This window comes from Orbicella faveolata, unplaced genomic scaffold (genome assembly GCF_042242905.1).
Source record: "Orbicella faveolata isolate gen_17 unplaced genomic scaffold, um_ofav_v1 contig_34, whole genome shotgun sequence".
NCBI classification, from domain to species: Eukaryota; Metazoa; Cnidaria; class Anthozoa; order Scleractinia; family Merulinidae; genus Orbicella; species Orbicella faveolata.
In genome coordinates this window covers 1,657,484-1,663,588 of record NW_028301563.1, presented here as the reverse complement: position 1 = coordinate 1,663,588, position 6,105 = coordinate 1,657,484, and positions in this window count along the sequence as shown.

The window sequence follows — 6,105 nt, the reverse complement described above, 5'->3', positions numbered from 1 at the left end:
GTAACGCCCAAATGGAGTGCCAAAGGTTGTAAGGTAGCTCGAAGCTTCATCCAATTCCACGTGCCAAAACCCATTTTTTACGTCACAGACGCTGAAAACCTTGGCTTTTGACAAATCTGGTAATAGATCATCAATGACCGGAAGGGGATAGTGGCTACGCTTCAATGCTTTGTTGAGTGGCTTTGGGTCAATACACACTCTCAACTTGCCATTCGGTTTCTTGATTACCACTAGACTTGACACCCAATCTGTTGGCGTGTCGACTAGTTTGATGACTCCGATTTTCTGTAGACGAGCTAGTTCTTCTTTTAATTTTGGCTTCATGGCCTCGGGTATTCTTCTCACAGGCTGCCTGACTGGTTCCACAATTCCGTCGATCTCCAAGTGAAGCTTCTTCTCTAGTCTTCCTTCTCCGTTGAAGACATCATGGAATTGGGCGGAAATCTGATCCATAGTGAGGCCACCTGCTTCGGTTTCCTTTTGAACTGAGGCAACGTTTTCGTAATGCACTTCGACTAGCTTCATTTGCTGAACTGTTTTGTTGAACCCAACAGTGGAGTGCATGCCTCATTGATGACCACAAAGTCTGCTTCGTGCTCTTCGTTTAGCTTGGGATTTAAGAGTCCCTGTCCATAAAAATGGAAAATAACTCGGCAAGGGTCGAAAATTCGATTTCGCTCATATTTTCATGGTAGATAGGCTAGGGCATGACAAAAACTACTGGATAGTTTTTTTGGCAAAATATCCTTTTATTTCAAAGAAATATGCAAATTACCAACTTCCGTTAAAATCGTCATTTAACGCACCATTTTATTAAACAAGTTTGAGAGCCTCGCATGCAAAACCACATCATTCTTCCGTCTTTAAAACACTCAAATATTTTTGTGCAATGTTTAAATGTGTACTGGGTTGGTTTTAGGGAATGTTGCGTTGTCTTTTTGGGTGCAAAATAATTAAATTTCGAAGACATGTATTTTATTCACTTAAAAGTACTTCGTGTATATAATTAATTTTCACCATGTGCGAAACCTTCAAATAGATTAAGCTTCTGGTGGTTGAATCGCAGAAGGATGATCTACAGATTCCTGTCAAAAATTTCTTTGGGCAAATGATTGTGAGCGACGCGAGAGCTTTTCAAAGTACGTCAAAAATGCAAATATTTGACCATTCCTTCGTCAAATTTCAATTCACGGGTTAGACGTATATTTTAACATGCGCCACATGACTTAACCAATGTTAAGTTGAAATAGACACAGAGCTGATAATTTCGAAATGTTCTAACCTCATTTGCTGTAAAAGGAAGGTCCAAAGCCGATTTGACGTGTTTTTCTCACCATTCGTCGTACATAAAGCAGAAGTTTGCTTTTGTTTACACAACATCCGATTACGTCGCCAACTGTCAACTTATTTAATGGTCGAATATAATGAATCTGTGACCCTCTTTCGACACATATGATCACCACTGCATCTAAGTCAAAAACGGCTAAGTGATTTGTAGATAGTTGCTTGCTTTGCACTACACCAAAATATTACATTTGATCATCATGGTTTGATGGCTTGAATCCTTGCTTGCAGCGGTTTCTTGTTCGTCACGCAATGCTGTCATCCCATTTTAGGAGGTAGGGGTAGGACAATTTCTATCCTAATACATAAGGCTCTGTAAGGCTGGGAACCACTGGGAGCACACAATCGTGTTGAGTAGGAAGAGATTAAATTGAGAAATGAGAAGAATGAATAGTTTACCATTGCCCGTGTTGTTATCTTTTACTCGACCACCGCTACCTACATGCCCTGCGTAATACTGTAACGCTAAACTTATACCTAGGTCTTTTCGCGCTGTGCAATTATTTTTGGTTTACATGTAATACAGTGGGCTACACCCCGGGGAAATGGGTGGTGACCGCTTAATGGGGCTAGCCGCTTAAATAGAGGTTGGTGTACCTTGAATATTTAATTTTTCACTATCGGGTTATAAATTTCTTGGTGAACATGGAGTCAATTCAAGACAATCATGATAGACGTCTATTTGAATTATCACTCGTCATGCACCTTCAATTTCAGACTCTTATCCGCCATCGCCCTTTCCAAAACAAAGTTTTTAAATTTTGGGTGGCCGCTTAATAGGGATAAAGACAATAATGAAACCCTCATCCGAACGACCAAATGGTGGCCGCAGAGGTAACCGGTCAATAGGTGTTTTATTTACAATATTTTACTGACAATAATTTTAGACTGTATTGACAACAGTCCCCTATTTTCTGTTACAAACACACCAATACCTCGCCCCCAGGCAAACAAAATACGCCAAATAAAATGGCATGGCCGGGGCTATTTACTCACTTAATTACTAATTAAATTTAGTCTGTTTTTCTCACGAATTAGACACGTTGTGATTTCCTATTTTTATTTCAGCTAGTTCTTGCTTCATTGATCTATAATTTGTTTTATGGCGATTTTTTTAAAATTCTAGTGAGTACAGGCACTAGCTTTATCAGCTGTTGTTTGAAACATCAAAACGTACAACAAACGTGATTTGGACCGAGGCCACGTACACTATAAAATACGATTATATAAATATACACATATTATTATATATATGAACAAACAGATGAACAATGATTAAATTGCTTCATTTATCCTGAGAGTGCTCTATACAAAATAGATCAAAATGTGCAGCATATGCCGTGACAGCATTACGTGACGAACAAATAACGGCTGTAAGATTGTGCTGCGCCGACACGCTTATCAGCAATGGTCAGCAATCGATCAAACGTGTTATTTTGGCGCAGTGCAAAGCAAGCAACTATCTACAAATGACTCAGCCGTTTTTCACTTGGATGCAGTGATGTTCATATGCGCAGAAAGATGGTCACAGATTCATGGTATTCGACCCATAATAGGTTGGCAGTTGGCGATGTACATCGGACTTTAACCTTGTGTAAACAAAAGCAAACTTCTGCTTTATGTGCGACGAATGGTGAGAGAAACACGTCAAATCGGCTTTGGACCTGCCTTTTGCAACAAATAAGGTTAGAACATTTCGAAATTATCAGCTCTGTGTCTATTTCAACTTAACATTGGTCAAGTCATGTGGCGCATGCTAAAATAAACGTCTAACCCGTAAATTGAAATTTGACGACGGACGGTCAAATATTTGCATTTTTGACGTACTTTGAAAAGCTCTCGCGTCGCTCACAATCATTTGCCCAAAGACATTTTTACAGGAATCTGTAGATCATCCTTTTGCGATTCAATCACCAGAAGCTTAATCTATTTGAAGGTTTCGCACATGGTGAAAATTAATTATATTCACGAAGTACTTTTAAGTGAATGAAATACATGTCTTCGAAATTTAATTATTTTGCACCCAAAAAGACAACGCAACATTCCCTAAAACCAACCCAGTACACATTTAAACATTGCACAAAAATATTTGAGTGTTTAAAGACGGAAGAATGATGTGGTTTTGCATGCGAGGCTCTCAAACTTGCTTAATAAAATGGTGCGTCAAATGACGATTTTAACGGAAGTTGGTAATTTGCATATTTCTTTGAAATAAAAGGATATTTTGCCAAAAAAACTATTCAGTAGTTTTTGTCATGCTCTAGCCTATCTACCATGAGAATATGAGCGAAATCGAATTTTCGACCCTTGCCGCGAAATTAAGAATTTGTCTGATTTTTACAGGCAGGCATCTTAATAGAGGTACTCGACATTTTCCGACTGTTTGCATTTTTGAGCCATCAAGCATGCTTAAAACTTGCGTGCATGGCCTGACTTGACATTGTTTGGGTAGGGTGTTTTTGCTGATAACATTGCATGTTGCTCCGCTGTGAACGAACTGGTTGACCTCCAACTGTCATCGTTGCAAAGATCTTCGATTTAAAAAGCGAGCTGTCAACGTTGTTGACATGTTCTTCTGATCCTTCGAGAGAGAGCATGAAACAGTATTCCCCTTCGTTTGAATCTTGTGACTCTGATGGGGTGCCTAATTGATGGATGCGTTCTTTCTTCTCTTTTTTAGAGCTTGGATTTTCTTGCCTACATACTTTCGCCAGGTGATTTGCTTTTCCACATTTCGTGCATTCCTTTCCAAACGCGACGCATTTATCACGCGATCGCTCGTGTTTCCGGCCACAATACTTGCAATCCACGAGCTTTTTTCTGTTCTTGTTCTTGTCTTTGGATCGGTGCTTTTCGTTCTGACTAAGGGCATTCACATCTTCTTTGCCACTCATGGCCTTCATCTGCGTGGCCGTTTTCTCCGCTGATCGGGAGGTATTAACGCATTTCTGCAGCGTTAATCCAGCTTCTTGGAGTAGTTTTTTCCTAGTTCCCATGTCACGAATGCCACAGACGATCCTATCTCTAATTAGCTCATCCTTTAGCGAACCGAAATTGCATGTTTTGGCTAGGACTTTAAGGGCCGTAAGATACTCGTCGAACGATTCCCCATTTTCTTGATTCCTGTTGTTAAAGCAGTAGCGTTCATAAATGACATTGGTTTGTCCGATGCAGTGCTTCTCCATTAACTCTAATACCTTGCTCATTACCATCTTGTCATCTTCTCTCTCAAACGGCAAAGAATTGTAAACTTCTAACGCGTCTGATCCGATGCACGTAATAAATGTTGCCACGCGTATTTGGTTTTCCTGCTGGTTGAGGCGAGATGCGATTTCGAAGGAATCCCATACTTGTTTCCACCTTTTCCAGTTTTCGGCGATATTGCCACGCGTATCCAAACGCGACGGTACAGGCAAGTTGCTCTGAATTGCATGAGGCGGTATGACAGGTACGGCTTCATTTTGCTGCGCTACGCTTGGTGGACTTGTATCAGCTGAATCGTCTTGACCAGGCGTAGGCATGATCTCGCAGACGTTAGGCTCAGTAGACTTCTGACACCATGTTTCGATATCGAACAGATCGTAGAAAACTGCTTAAAGTGCTTTAATGGAATCGAGTGTTCCCTAGAATACACTTGAGACAACGCCTTGTTCTATCTAAAAAGGTGTTATATCGATTACAAAATCACGTGACACACTTGCGTTACTATGATCTCTAACCTAGTGATACGATCTAGCGTTACACTTTCCAGTTTTTAATCTGGAAGGCGCACAATCGAGCACCGTATCGAGACAAGTGTAAGTGAAGTGTAACGCCTCCTTTAAATCTAACTGTTTTGAGAAAGCAACCCACCCCCTCACTGCTCTCTCGCCGGTTTCTTTCATACCAAAGAGATAAGCTGCCAAAAATGGGTGGTGAAATAGCTATCAGTAGTCTTATTGCAATCTTCTATTGGCGCTTTTTGGAATCATCATTTCCTATCCCACGTGTACTCATAGACTAATTGTTAAATAGTAAACTACGAGAGAGCCAATCAGATTCGCGGATGTTTTAAATCTTGTCACAAATCAAAACAAGGGTTGGGAAGGCTCAAACTCGTCGCCTTAAAGCCCTGGCTAAATGGACCGGTAGTAGACGTAAGTTGCAAACTTTAGTCTACTTGCGACTCTATTTGTGGACAGGCCTCGCGTGCACTTGCGTTGCGTTGCACTTGCGTTCACTTGTGTATACTTAATTAGGTATACTTAATTGGCCACTCCCCATTGAGACTTTTCAGGACCAATGTAAACACTTCGGTCGAGATTAAATTTGCACGAAAGTCGACGTAACCTTTTTACCCTTTGGCCCCCAACCCAAGTCAACGCAAGTTGAGTGACGTCCATTCGTTCTAAAGCAACCTATTAGCCAATGAAATGCAGGAAATGTAACCTTTTTTGAAGTTGGAACTTGCACGTGTGTGCGAAGAAACTTGTGAGTGTGATTGGCCAACCAATGCACTGAAGTTTCTACGCAAGTTCAATTTGCAGTTACTTACGATTACAGTGCGCCTTTTAAAATTTCGTCGAATGTTATAGAGCGTTTTCATGCTGACCAAATTGGTGTTCCCAAACAGTAGAAAATGCTTTCTTACAAAAGAGCTCATTTCACAAACGAGGTATATTTAAGAACATGAATATGTCCGCCGTGACGTCAGTTGAAAAGGCTTTATCAAAACTGAACATGTTTAAGTGCTTCTTTGATTTCAACTGAGAGGGATTAGCC